The 15,907-nt window shown below is 45.7% G+C and overlaps 1 pseudogene; it reads left to right on the top strand.

Annotated features, from left to right (window-relative positions):
* The window catches only part of LOC112070161 (neurexin-3a-like), a 124,112-nt pseudogene that overhangs the window by 6,218 nt on the left and 101,987 nt on the right, over positions 1 to 15,907 (top strand).

Raw genomic sequence — 15,907 nt, 5'->3', positions numbered from 1 at the left:
TCAATAAGTATTCAACCCATTTGTTATGGCAAGCCTAAGGAAGTCACATAATGAGTTGCATGGACTCACTCCGTGCGCAATAATAATGTTTATTATGATTTTTTAATGACTATCTCATCTCTGTAACTCACACATACAACTATCTGTAAGGTTCCTCAGTCGATCAGTGAATTTCAAAGACAAATTCCACCACAAAGACTGGGGAGGTTTTCCAATGCCTCACAAAGAAGGGCACCTATTGGTAGATTTAAAAAATCATACACTGAATATCCCTTTGAGCATGGTGAAGTTATTAATTACACTTTGGAGGGTGTATCAATACACCCAGTCACTACCAAGATACAGGCGTCCTTCCTAACTCAGATGCCGGAGAGGAAGGAAACCGCTCAGGGAATTTACCATGAGGCAAATTGTGACCGAGTTTAATGGCTGTAATAGGAGAACTGGATGGATCAACAATATTGCAGTTACTACCTGCACAGAATAAGGTACTACATTAATGCTGCAAAAATAGTGGTAAAACTATTTCATTTTTGTCCTGAATATGAAGTGTTATGTTTGGAGCAAATCCAATACAACACATTACTGTGTACTAAGCACAGGCAAAATCCTAAAGGAAAACCAGGTTCAGTTTGCTTTCCACCAGACACTGGGAGATGAATTCACCTTTCAGCAGGACAATAACCTAAAATGCAAGGCAAAATCTACACTGGAATTGCTTACCAAGAAGACAGTGAATGTTCCTTAGTGGCTGAGTTATAGTTTTGACTTAAATCTACATGAAAATCTATGGCAAGACCTGAAAACGGTTGTCTAGAAATGACCAGCAACCAATTTGACAGAGCTTGAAAAATTTAGAAACAAATTATGGGCCAATGTTGCACAATCCAGGTGTGGAACGCTCTTACAGACTTACCAAGAAAGACTCACAACTGTAAGGTGCTTGTACAAAGTATTGACGCAAGGCGTGTGAATATTTCAGTAAATGTAATATTTATGTTTTTAATTTTCAATAAATTTGCAAACATTTCTCAAAACATGTTTTCTATTTTGTCATTATGGGTAATTGTGTGTAAATGGGTGAGAAAATACATCTATTTCATTCATTTTGAATTCAGGCTGTAAACACAAAGCAAATCTGGAATAAGTCAAGTGGTATGAATACCTACTGAAGCCACTGTAGCTACTAGTTACTATCTACTAGGAACTAGCTACTAGCCCAGGTGATCTCAGTCAGGAGTAAAATACATAGATATAGTCCATTAGGTCATAGCAGACCAAGGAGAGAGGTGTGTGTATCCTATACATACTGAACAGAGAGTTCCACCTCAGCGTCTAATGCCTTGGCTTTGGTATGTGTTACCCTATAACAGGTGACCATCTCTGTGGATGGGATCCTCACCACAACAGGCTATACCCAGGAAGACTACACCATGCTGGGGTCTGATGACTTCTTCTACGTGGGTGGGAGTCCTAGTACAGCTGACCTACCTGGTTCTCCTGTCAGCAACAACTTCATGGGCTGTCTGAAAGAGGTAGGTTTAGGTTAGGAGGAATTGAAGGTACGCACACACACACAAATGCAAACACATCACACACACACACACAACCCACACAACACACACACAACACACACACACACACACACACACACTAATGCAAACACACACCACACACACACCTAATGCAAACACAACCACCACAAAATGCAAACACATACACACATTCACACACACACACACACACACACACCACACACACACACACACACACACACAACACACACACACACACACACACACACACACACACACACACACACACACACACACACCACACACACACACAAATGCAAACACACGCACACGCACACGCACACGCACACATACACAAATGCAAACACACACACACAAATGCAAACACACACACACACACACACACACACACAACACACACACACACACCACACACACACACACACACACACACACACACACACACACACACACACACACACACACACACTAATGCAAACACACACCACACACACACTAATGCAAACACACACACACAAATGCAAACACATACACACATTCACACACACACACACACACACACACACACACACACACACACACACACACACACACACACACACACACACACACACACACACACACACACACACACACACAAATGCAAACACACGCCACGCACACGCACACGCACACATACACAAATGCAAACACACACACACACACACACACACACACAACACACACAACACACACACACACACACACACACACACACACACACACACACACACACAAATGCAAACACACGCACACGCACACACCACAAATGCAATCACACACAAACACACACACAAATGGAAACACACACACACACATAACACCCCCCCCCTCCCCCCCATCCCTCCCACACACACACTCCCCCATCCCCCCCACACACAGACACACACAGACAGCATCCACATCCACTAAGCTAGTCAGAGCGGTTGAATTACATATGTAAAATCAGCAAGGTTGTCCTCCGCTAAGCAGCAGCAGCAGCAATGAGAAATGAAATGTCATTATCAATGAAAGCTGCTGAGCTGGCAGACCGGGGAAGTGCTCAGCAGCCATTCAATATTTCTCAGCTTAATCTAATTTACAACATTCACAGCAGTTAGTTGTGTGTTAGAAAATGGCCCCGAATACCTTACTGTCATATGTCATTTGCAGTCTCAACTTGACTGTAGTAAAGCAGTGGATTACTATACGCCAGTCCTAGTGCTCACTACCAGGAAAGGGAATTTTGGTGTGATAGGACACAACATATTGTTGTTGTTCTAGGATATTTTAAATATATATAAAAAATGTAGTAAAATGTACTTTAGAATGTAATACAATGTACATCAATGTACTTTAGAATGTACATCAGTGTACTGAAATGTACTTTAGAATGTACTGAAATGTACTTTAGAATGTAATAAAATGTGATTTAGAATGTACTAAAATGTACTTTAGAATGTACTACAATGTACTAAAATTAACATTAGAAAGTACTTTACAATGTACTAAAATGTACTGAAATTAACTTTAGAATGTACAAAAATGTACTTTAGAATGTACTACAATGAACTTGTGGTTGTTTCACCTAGTCTCACCTTAAGATGGATGCACTACCTGTTAGTCACTCTGTATAAGAGTGTTTGGTAAATTGTATGAAATGTTTGAAAGAGAAAAGGAGAGCTCACTGTAGGAGCTCAGATCCAATAGATGAATAACCAACGTTTGGACAGTCAAGCGGTCTTCATCAGGATATAATGACAAGCACTGCAGGTCACTAGTTTATACAGTTTGAAAGGACACACAGGTGTCAGTAATCACGGTTGGCTGGGACTTGATTTCATTTGTCGATTTACAGATACAAATAGAACATATATAAAGCATGAATGGATTACATACGATCATAGATACAATGTGGCTACATAGGCCTATAAACATTATTTACAATGGATAGCAAAAACACAATGATCACAAGAGTGTGAGGCTCTCCTTTCATTTTTCAAGTGTTCTACTCTGCTAGCCAGCACCTCGCGTAAACAGGTGTTCTACTCTGCTAGCCAGCACCTCGCGTAAACAGGTGTTCTACTCCGCTAGCCAGCACCTCGCGTAAACAGGTGTGCGCTTCTTCCACCTCCAAATTAATAAAATGTCAATTTTACATTTCCAGGCATTTTAGGTTTTAGATGGTATGTCTTCCTCTTCTTATTTTATTGGCCATTATTCATTCTAAACTCACCATGGCACTACATTATTGTGAAGTGTTGGTGATCAAATCAAATCAAATGTATTTATATAGCCCTTCTTACATCAGCTGATATCTCAAAGTGCTGTACAGAAACCCAGCCTAAAACCCCAAACAGCAAGCAATGCAGGTGTAGAAGCACGGTGGCTAGGAAAAACTCCCTAGAAAGGCCAAAACCTAGGAAGAAACCTAGAGAGGAACCAGGCTATGAGGGGTGGCCAGTCCTCTGCTGGCTGTGCCGGGTGGAGATTATAACAGAACAATGGCCAAGATGTTCAAATGTTCATAAATGACCAGCATGGTCAAATAATAATAATCACAGTAGTTGTCGAGGGTGCAACAAGTCAGCACCTCAGGAGTAAATGTCAGTTGGCTTTTCATAGCCGATCATTTTTTATTTATTTATTTTATTTTACCGTTATTTTACCAGGTAAGTTGACTGAGAACACGTTCTCATTTGCAGCAACGACCTGGGGAATAGTTACAGGGGAGAGGAGGGGGATGAATGAGCCAATTTATTCATTAAGATTATCTCTACCGCTCCTGCTGTCTCTAGAGAGTTGAAAACAGCAGGTCTGGGACAGGTAGCACATCCGGTGAACAGGTCAGGTTTCCATAGCCGCAGGCAGAACAATTGAAACTGGAGCAGGAGCACGGCCAGGTGGACTGGGGAAAGCAAGGAGTCATCATGCCAGGTAGTCCTGAGGCATGGTCCTAGGGCTCAGGTCCTCCGAGTGAGAGAAAGAAGGAGAGAAAGAGAGAATTAGAGAGAGTATACTTAAATTCACATAGGACACTGGATAAGACAGGAGAAGTACTCCAGATATAACAGACTGACCCTAGCCCCCCGACACATAAACTACTGCAGCATAAATACTGGAGGCTGAGGGGTCAGGAGAAACTGTGGCCCCATCCAATGATACCCCCGGACAGGGCCAAACAGGCAGGATATAACCCCACCCACTTTGCCAAAGCACAGCCCCCACACCACTAGAGGGATATCTTCAACCACCAACTTACCACCCTGAGACAAGGCCGAGTATAGCCCACAAAGATCTCCGCCACGGCACAACCCAAGGAGGGAGGGCGCCAACCCAGACAGGAAGATCACGTCAGTGACTCAACCCATTCAAGTGACGCACCCCTCCTAGGTACGGCATGGAAGAGCAGCAGTAAGCCAGTGACTCAGCCCCTGTAATAGCGTTAGAGGCAGAGAATCCCAGTGGAGAGAGGGGAACCGGCCAGGCAGAGACAGCAAGGGCGGTTCGTTGCTCCACAGCCTTTCCATTCACCTTCACACTCCTGGGCCAGACTACACTCAATCATAGGACCTACTGAAGAGATGAGTCTTCAATAAAGACTTAAAGGTACAGCCGAGTCTCCGTCTTTCACATGGGTAGGCAGACCATTCCATAAAAATGGAGCTCTATAGGAGAAAGGCCTGCCTCTAGCTGTTTGCTTAGAAATTCTAGGGACAATTAGGAGGCCTGTGTCTTGTGACTGTAGCGTACGTGTAGGTATGTATGGCAGGACGAAATCGGAAGATAGGTAGGAGCAAGCCCATGTAATGCTTTGTAGGTTAGCAGTAAAACCTTGAAATCAGCCCTTGCCTTAACAGGAAGCCAGTGTAGGGAGGCTAGCACTGGAGTAATATGATCAATTTTTTTTGTTTGGTCTTGTTTTTTTTTTTTCTAGTCAAGGATTCTAGCAGCCGTATTTAGCACTAACTGAAATGTATTTAGTGCTTTATCCGGGTAGTCGGAAAGTAGAGCATTGCAGTAGTCTAACCTAGAAGTAACAAATGCATGGACACATTTTTCTGCATAATTTTTGGACAGAAAGTTTCAGATTTTTGCAATGTTACGTAGATGGAAAAAAGTTTTCCTTGAAACAGTCTTGATATGTTCGTCAAAAGAGAGTCAGGGTCCAGAGTAAGCCGAGGTCCTTCACAGTTTTATTTGAAACGACTGTACAACCATCAAGATTAATTGTCAGATTCAACAGAAGATATCTTTGTTTCTTGGACCTAGAACAAGCATCTCTGTTTTGTCCGAGTTTAAAAGTAGAAAGTTTGCAGCCATCCACTTCCTTATGTCTGAAACACAGGCTTTTCTAGCGAGGGCAATTTTGGGGCTTCACCATGTTTCATTGAAATGTACAGCTGTGTGTCATCTGCATAGCAGTGAAAGTTAACATTATGTTTTCGAATGACATCCCCAAGAGGTAAAATATATAGTGAAAACAATAGTGGTCCTAAAACGGAACCTTGAGGAACACTGAAATGTACAGTTGATTTGTCAGAGGAGAAACCATTCACAGAGACAAACTGATATCTTTCCGACAGAAAATATCTAAACCAGGGCAGAACTTTTCCGTGTAGACCAATTTGGGCTTCCAATCTCTCCAAAAGAATGTGGTGATCGATGGTATCAAAAGCGGCACTAAGGTCTATGAGCACGAGGACAGATGCAGAGCCTCAGTCTGACGCCATTAAAAGGTAATTTACCACCTTCACAAGTGCAGTCTCAGTGCTATGATGGGGTCTAAAACCAGACTGAAGCATTTCGTATACATTGTTTGTCTTCAGGAAGGCAGAGTTGCTGTGCAACAGCTTTTTCAAACAAAGTTGAGAGGAATGGAAAATTCGATATAGGCCGATAGTTTTTTATATTTTCTGGGTCAATGTTTGGCTTTTTCAAGAGAGGCTTTATTACTGCCACTTTTGGTGAGTTTGGTACACATCCGGTGGATAGAGAGCCGTTTATTATGTTCAACATAGGAGGGCCAAGCACAGGAAGCAGCTCTTTCAGTAGTTTAGTTGGAATAGGGTCCAGTATGCAGCTTGAAGGTTTAGAGGCCATGATTATTTTCATCATTGTGTCAAGAGATATAGTACTAAAACACTTGAGTGTCTCTCTTGATCCTAGGTCCTGGCAGAGTTGTGCAGACTCAGGGCAACTGAGCTTTGGAGGAATACGCAGATTTAAAGAGGAGTCCGTAATTTGCTTTCTAATGATCATGATCTTTTCCTCAAAGAAGTTCATGAATTTATTACTGCTGAAGTGAAAGCCATCCTCTCTTGGAGAATGTTGCTTTTTAGTTTGCTTTGCGACAAATACATTTTGGATTATTCTTATTTTCCTCAATTAGGTTGGAAAAATAGGATGAACGAGCAGCAGTGAGGGCTCTTCGATACTGCACGGTACTGTCTTTCCAAGCTAGTCGGAAGACTTCCAGTTTGGTGTCGCGCCATTTCCGTTCCAATTTTCTGGAAGCTTGCTTCAGAGCTCGGGTATTTTCTGTATACCAGGGAGCTAGTTTCTTATGACAAATGTTTTTAGTTTTTAGGGGTGCAACTGCATCTAGGGTATTGCGCAAGGTTAAATTGAGTTCCTCAGTTAGGTGGTTAACTGATTTTTGTCCTCTGACGTCCTTGGGTAGGCAGAAGGAGTCTGGAAGGGCATCAAGGAATCTTTGTGTTGTCTGAGAATTTATAGCATGACTTTTGATGCTCCTTGGTTGGGGTCTGAGCAGATTATTTGTTGCGATTGCAAACGTAATAAAATGGTGGTCCGATAGTCCAGGATTATGAGGAAAAACATTAAGATCCACAACATTTATTCCATGGGACAAAACTAGGTCCAGAGTATGACTGTGACAGTCAGTAGGTCCAGAGACATGTTGGACAAAACACACTGAGTCGATGATGGCTCCGAAAGCCTTTTGGAGTGGGTCTGTGGACTTTTTCATGTGAATATTAAAGTCACCAAAAATTAGAATATGACTACAAGGTCCGATAGGAATTCAGGGAACTCAATGAGGAATGCTGTATACGGCCCAGGAGGCCTGTAAACAGTAGCTATACAAGTGATTGAGTAGGCTGCATAGATTTCATGACTAGAAGCTCAAAAGATGAAAACGTCTTTTTTTTGTAAATTGAAATTTGCTGTGGTATTTGCGGGATGCACGTGGGATATGGTCAATAATGTAACCATGGGGTGAGGCCTCATTTAACACAGTATATTCATCAGGCTTAAGCCATGTTTCAGTCAGGCCAATCACATCAAGATTATGATCAGTGATTAGTTCATTGACTATAACTGCCTTTGAAGTCAGGGATCTAACATTAAGTAGCCCTATTTTGAGATGTGAGGTATCACAATCTCTTTCAATAATGGCAGGAATGGAGGAGGTCTTTATCCTAGTGAGATTGCTAAGGCGAACACCGCCATGTTTAGTTTTGCCCAACCTAGGTCGAGGCACAGACACGGTCTCAATGGGGATAGCTGAGCTGACTACACTGACTGTGCTAGTGGCAGACTCCACTAAGCTGGCAGGCTGGCTAACAGCCTGCTGCCTGGCCTGCACCCTATTTCATTGTGGAGCTAGAGGAGTTAGAGCCCTGTCTATGTTGGTAGATAAGATGAGAGCACCCCTCCAGCTAGGATGGAGTCCGTCACTCCTCAGCAGACCAGGCTTGGTCCTGTTTGTGGGTGAGTCCCAGAAAGAGGGCCAATTATCTACAACTTCTATCTTTTGGGAGGGGCAGAAAACAGTTTTCAACCAGCGATTGAGTTGTGAGACTCTGCTGTAGAGCTCATCACTCCCCCTAACTGGGAGGGGTACAGAGACAATTACTCGATGCCGACACATCTTTCTAGCTGATTTACACGCTGAAGCTATTTTGCGCTTGGTGACCTCTGACTGTTTCATCCTAACGTCATTGGTGCCAACGTGGATAACAATATCCCTATATTCTCTACACTCGCCATATTTAGCCTTAGCCAGCACCATCTTCAGATTAGCCTTATCGTCGGTAGCCCTGCCCCCTGGTAAACAGTGTATGATCGCTGGATGATTCGTTTTAAGTCTAATACTGCGGGTAATGGAGTCACCAATGACTAGGGTTTTCAATTTGTCAGAGCTAATGGTGGGAAGCTTCGGCGTCTCAGACCCCGTAACGGGAGGAGTAGAGACAAGAGAAGACTCGGCCTCAGACTCCGACTCGCTACTTAATGGGAAAAAACGGTTGAAAGTTTCTGTCGGCTGAATGAGCGACACCGGTTGAGCATTCCTACAGCATTTCCCTCCAGAAGCCATGAGAAAGTTGTCCGGCTGCGGGGACCGTGCGAGGGGATTTATACTAACGTTACTATCTGTACTTACTGGTGGCACAGACGCTGTTTCATCCTTTCCTACACTGAAATTACCATTGCCTAACGATTGCGTCTGAAGCTGGGCTTGAAGCACAGCTATCCTCGCCGTAAGGCGATCGTTCTCCTGTATATTATGAGTACAGTGACTGCAATTAGAAGGCATCATGTTAATGTTACTACTTAGCTTCGGCTGTTGGAAGTCTTGACGAACCATGTCCGGATAAAGCGTCCGGAGTGAAAAAGTTGAATGAAAAAAAAAAGTTGAGTGAGGGAAAAACTAAAAATATAAATGGTAATTAAAAAGTAAAAAAACGTAAAGTTGTCAGCTAGCAAAGTAAGGTTGGCAAAGTAAGGATCATGTACAGTTAATTTTCTCTGACCATTACACAAGGGCTGAAATTAGCTTGAAATCTTCATAATTGTTTATCTTTCTTGGGGAATCTTTAAACTATCATTCTCCACACCTTCGGTAAACCTGCAACTGTTGTGATTAAATTCTCATTATCACAAACGCTCATATTTCAAAGGACAGCTATTTACTGTTGAAAGAGAGGATGACAATGACAATCTCTCCTCAGAAGGAAGACTAAGGGTGCATCCAACATGTCATCCTGTTCCTCTTATAGACAATATCTATATTTTTTGTCTCTGTACTCCAGCACAATACATTATTTACCGTTCATTTTCATTGGGCCTAAATAATCTGAAACACAACCAAAACCAACAGGAAATGCATCCAACAAGTTTGTTGAGTCACAAGCTTGATTATTTAATTTGTATTTATTTAACTAGGCAAGTAAGTTAAGAACAAGTTCTTATTTTACAATGACGGCCTACCCCGGCCAAACACTCCCCTAAACCGGACGACACTTGGCCAATTGTGCGCCGCCCAATGGGACTCACAATCACTGCTGGTTGTGATACAGCCTGGGATTGAACCAGGGTCTGTAGTGACACCTCTAGCACTGAGATGCAGTACCTTAGACTGCTGTGCCACTCGGCAGGAGGGTGTTAGGAATATGGGACTAAATACTAAACTTTTGACTACTTTAATACACATATAAGTACATTTTTTGTCCCCTAAAACTATGTACAAAAAGTTCTGTAACGGTTCACCCCATATAAACGGTTCACCCCATATGGATGAAAAAACCCTCAAATTAAAGCTGACAGTCTGCACTTTAACCTCAAAGTCATGATATCATTTCAAATTCAAAGTGTTGGAGTGTCAACGCTCCCCCCATGTTTGGAATAATTTACAAAACCTCATTTCATCTTGAATCTTCGGTGCCAACAGGGCAGTTTAGAAGGCTGATGAGGGATGAATTCACTGAGGTTTGCAAGTGTTTTAGGGATTGTAAAAATGGATTTGTGTTGTTTAAATGTAGTGTCTCTGTAACTGCTGTATCTTGTAGTTTACACATTCCCCCCGGTCTCCCGGTCCCCCCTGCTTTCTAATGACACCCAGAGACCCGTTCCCCCGGTCCCCCTGTCCCCCCTGCTTTCTAATGACACCCAGAGACCCGTTCCCCCGGTCCCCCTGTCCCCCCTGTTTTCTAATGACACCCAGAGACACAGCTATACCTACAGTCAGAGTAACACTAAGGTGAATGTGTTCAGTAGATGAGAGTTCATCATTGGGACAATATAGGAATAATATGATTGCCTTATGGGGACATTTATGATTGTCTTCCAACACTAACAGCTAACCTCCCTCCATGTTTTCAGCATCTGTATCAGCAGTGTAAATCTGTGTACAGAGTGGTTGCCTCTCCAGCATTATTATCAATCACCATGTGGCTGGTGGAGTGGAGCTTCATAGGCTGTATCCCAAATTGTACCTTATTCCTTATTTAGTGCACTACTTTTGACCAGAGGCCCATAGGGAATAGGGTGCGATTTAGGACTCATCCACAGCATGCGATCCACGATGGACTGCATTGTGTTGCATGTCCAGCCTGGCTTGACTGACTGACTGACTGTCTGCTGGGTCTATCCCTTACAACCATGTTCACCCTGCCGTGGCTCTGTCTGGGCTGATGAACTCTGCCTGCCAGCACACTGCCTCTATCCCTTTCTCTCTCTCTCTCTCTTCTTCTTCTTCTCTCTCTCTCTCTCTCTCTCTCTCTCTCTCTCTCTCTCTCTCTCTCTCTCTCTCTCTCTCTCTTCTCTCTCTCTCTCTCTCTCTCTCTCTCTCTCTCTCTCTCTCTCTCTCTCTCTCTCTCCTCTCCTCTCCTCTCCCCTCTCCCTCTCCCTCTCCCTCTCTCTCTCTCTCTCTCTCTCTCTCTCTCTCTCTCTTTATCTCTCTCTCTATCTATCCATCTTTATGTCCCCCTCCCTCTCCTCCTCTGTACACAGCTGATGAGGGATGACTCAGTTCATTTGGGCCAACTGGATGGTTGGATCACGCTTCATCACTGCCTCTCTCTTCCAATGCTTTTCTCATGGAACAGAGGGAGGAGGAGGGATGGAGGAAGTGGGCGGAAGGCCAAAGAGGAGGTGGGAGGGGGGAGGGCCAGAATGAGAGGGTGAAGGAGGGATGGAGTGGGGCAGAAGGAGGAGGGGTTGGACTCCTCTCTCTCTCTTTCTTTCTCTCTCTCCCTCCCTGACTATCTCCCTCCCTCTCTCTCCCTCACTGGAAGTAATAGAGAATGCTACTGTAGTCCTCCTCTATTCTCTGCACCCTCCACACCCACTAGGCATAGGGACGATAGCAGCATCACTCCTCGTGTGCAGCCATGTGGGCCAGCAGTCATGTGACGTGAGCCAGTGGGCAGCGAGGCGGTAGCGGTGGCAGCCATGTCCCCTGGCGTCCACAGGGCACCAGCGCCAAGACAAGCAGGCCAGGGTTCTAAACAGTCAGCTGGTGTAGTAGCTCTGCTCTGAGAGGCTGTTGTGGCTGCTACTGTCATCCAGATTGTGGACGGAGGGGAGGAAGGGGGATTAGGGAAGGACTAAGGGAGGGAGGGAAGCAGGGAGGGAGTGAGTGAGCGAGAGACCAACATTTGGCATTTGGGAGGAACGTACTGCCCACATCATCCTCAAAGTCGTCATCAGCCGTGTTCTATATTTAACCAAACCAGTCTCTGCTCAGTTCAGTTTAAAAAAAATATATAAATCACACACAGCACACGTTTTCTCAGAGGCACGCAGGGATACTCCTCTGACCTCTAACCCCTGACCTTTGCATTGCGTATGACCCCTGAGGATACACCCAGCAGCTCTGCAGTAAACAGACACACAATAATGTGGCCCCTGTCTCTCTACAATGAAAGCCCCACACATCCATACAATGTACATGGTTTTGATATGTGGCCTTTGTCTTTCTAGTGCCAGTATAACTTACTGTTACAGCATGAAATCCCTCCAGCCTCCACCTAGGTGAGCTATTGCTCACATATTCATCTTAATGATATCCCTATTTGTACACACAACACCACTCAATTCCACCATCTCCACCCAGGAATATGAATAAAGATTTTCAATAATGTTTATTATATCACATTTATCTGGATCAAACCACTTCATTTCAAATCCCTAATCCCTCCTCTCGTCCAATTTTAAATCATATTTACACACAGGCTCATTGTAGCATCGATCTACCCTTGTTTAAACATTACTCTCAAGGCTCTCTGGGGAGAGGCTGTTGAGTCCTCTAACTACATTACAGTGTTGTGTGTGTGTGTGTGTGTGTGTGTGTGTGTGTGTGTGTGTGTGTGTGTGTGTGTGTGTGTGTGTGTGTGTGTGTGTGTGTGGGCTAATTGGAACTGGCCTCTGTCTTTACTCATGTGGTATCACACCTCCCTTATTAATACTAAAGCTAAATCAGAGGGAGCGAGGAGGGAGGAGGGAAGGAAGGAGGGTGGTAGGGAGTATGGAGGGGGACAGGTGTAGAGGCAGGGATGGAGGGAGACAGGCGTAGAGGCAGGGATGGAGGGAGAGAGGCGTAGAGGGAGGCATGGAGGGAGACAGGTGTAGAGGCAGGGATGGAGGGAGACAGGCGTAGAGGCAGGGATGGAGGGAGACAGGTGTAGAGGCAGGGATGGAGGAAGACAGGTGTAGAGGAAGATGGAGGGGAGACAGGCGTAGAGGGAGGGATGGAGGTGGGGCTAGAGGAAAGGAGGCACGGAGGGAAGGAGAGAGAGAGGGAAGGAGGGAGGGAGGAAATGAGGGAGGGTGACAAGGAGGGAGGGGGGAAGGAAGGAAGGAAGGAAGGAAGGAAGGAAGGAAGGAAGGAAGGAAGGAAGGAAGGAAGGAAGGAAGGAAGGAAGGAAGGAAGGAAGGAAGGAAGGAAGGAAGGAAGGAAGGAGGAAGGAGGGGGCACGGAGGGAGGAACGGAGGGAGGAACGGAGGGAGACAGGCGGAGAGGAGGTATGGAGAGAGGCATGGAAGGAGGAAGGGAGACAGGTTGAGTGGGCAAAAGGGAGGGAGAGAAAGATGAAGGCAGCCAGGGAGAGAGGAAAAAGAGGCACTGTGGATGGGTTAGAGAGGAAGGAGAGCACTGTGGATGGGTTTGGAGAGGAAGAGAGAGGCACTGTGGATGGGGTTAGAGAGGAAGGAGAGCACTGTGGATGGGGTTAGAGAGGACGAAGGCACTTGTGGATGGTGTCAGAGAGGACAGAGAGGCACTGTGGATGGGGTTAGAGAGGAAGGAGAGGCACTGTGGATGGGGTTAGAGAGGACAGAGAGGCACTGTGGATGGGTTGGAGGAAGGAGAGGCACTGTGGATGGGGTTAGAGAGGAAGGAGAGGCACTGTGATGGGGTTAGAGAGGACAGAGAGGCACTGTGGATGGGGTTGGAGGGGAAAGGAGAGGCATGTGGATGGGTTGAGGTGGAAAAGGCACTGTGGATGGTTAGAGAGGAAAGAGAGCACTGTGGATGGGTTAGAGAGGAAGGAGAGGCACTGTGATGGGGTTGGAGGGAAGCGAGAGGCACTGTCGATGGGGTTAGAGAGGAAATAGAGGCACTGTGGATGGGGTTAGAGAGGAAAGAGAGGCACTCTGGATGGGGTTAGAGAGGAAAGAGAGGGCACTGTGGATGGGGTTAGAGAGGAAGGAGAGGCACTGTGGATGGGGTTAGAGGGGAAGGAGAGGCACTGTGGATGGGGTAGAGTGGAAGTAGAGCCACTGTGGATGGGTTGGAGGGGAAAGAGAGGCACTGTGGATGGGGTTGGAGAGGGAAAGAGAGGCACTGTGGATGGGGTTGGAGGGGAAAGAGAGGCACTGTGGATGGGGTTAGAGAGGAAAGGAGAGGCCACTGTGGATGGGGTTGGAGAGGAAGGACAGGCACGTGGATGGGGTTGGCGAGGAAGGAGAGCACTGTGGATGGTTGGAGAGGAAGGAGAGACACTGTGATGGGTTGGAGGGAAGGAGAGGGCACTGTGGATGGGGTTGGAGGGGAAGGAGAGGCACTGTGATGGGGTTAGAGAGAAAAAGAGGGCACTGTGGATGGGGTTAGAGGGAAGGAGGCACTGTGGAAGGGGTTGGAGGGAAAGAGAGGCACTGTGGTGGGGTTGGAGGGAAGGAGAGGCATTGTGGAAGGGGTTGGAGGGGAAAAGAGAGGCACTGTGGATGGGTTGGAGGGAGAAGGAGGCACTGTGGGATGGGGATTGGAGGAGGAAAGAGAGGCACTGTGGATGGGTTGGAGGGGAAAGAGAGCACTGTGGATGGGGTTAGAGAGGAAGGAGAGGCACTGTGGATGGGGTTGGAGAGGAAGGAGAGGACACTGTGGATGGGTTGGAGGGGAAGGAGAGCACTGTGGATGGGGTTGGAGGGAAGGAGAGCACTGTGGATGGGGGTTGGAGGGGAAGGAGAGACACTGTGGATGGGTTGGAGGGAAGGAGAGGCACTGTGGATGGGGTTGGAGGGGAAGGAGAGGCACTGTGGATGGGTTTGGAGGGGAAAGAGAGCATTGATCTAAAGTAGATTAGTCTGTGTGTCTGCTCCCAGCACGGATCAATATGCCATCTCAGGGAGGAGACGGAGGAAGAGGAGGAGGAGGAGGAATGGAGGAGAAAGTGGAGGAATGGAGGAGGAGAGATGGAGGTGGACAAGGAGAGATGGAAGCGAAGGAGAGATGGATGAGAGATGGAGGAGGAGAAGGACAGATGGAGGAGGAGATATGGCGGAGGAAGAGAAGCCTGTGCTTGCATTATAAATGGCCCCAGAGACGTCAGGGATGGCCGTTGGATAGCATAATAAACCTCTGACCGTAACAAAGTGGAAGATGAGGGATGCAAGGGATGCATTCCAAATGGCGTTCTATTCACTTCATAGTGCACTACTTTTGACCAGTGTCCATAGGGCTCTTGGAAAAATGAATGCACTATATAGGGCATAGGGTGATATTTGGGACGTATCGTAGGAGAGGCAGTGTATTAATTACCACCATTGGGTTAATGATCAACAGAGCAGGATGGAGTGGCCGTCCCATTCATAACCAGAAGCAGATCTATCTGTCTGTAGTTATTACTATACAGAAAGATTGATTGTGGTGTATTAGTGTGTCCTTGAATAACGAGGGAAAGAGATGGTGGTGTACAGGCCCCTGGACCCCTGAAGGGCCTCTTCTCACTGTCAGACAAGGTGGGAGGGAGGTAGGAATAGATAGAAGGCAAGGTGATACTACAGAAGTCTAGTCTGGTTCATCTCAAGAGAAACACCCCTGGTTCGTTCTACCTCAAAAAGTACAAGAAAGAGGATTTGACACCCCATCGTCTCAGAATGTTCTGATGTAGTTACCATTAGCAGTCCTGAAACTTGGTGTTGAAATACAATTTGATCTCTGAGAAATTAAGCTAATAAATTGCACCCAAATGGGCTATTTTCATTTATAGGATTCAGGTAATATTCAAAAAATATATTACCCAACATCCGATTTGAATAAACATATTCCTACCAATGAGTAAGATATGATGAATACCCCCCCCCCCCCC

Source organism: Salvelinus sp. IW2-2015, unplaced genomic scaffold (assembly GCF_002910315.2).
Source record: "Salvelinus sp. IW2-2015 unplaced genomic scaffold, ASM291031v2 Un_scaffold1242, whole genome shotgun sequence".
Lineage (NCBI taxonomy): Eukaryota > Metazoa > Chordata > Actinopteri > Salmoniformes > Salmonidae > Salvelinus > Salvelinus sp. IW2-2015.
This window is presented reverse-complemented; position numbering and strand designations above follow the sequence as displayed.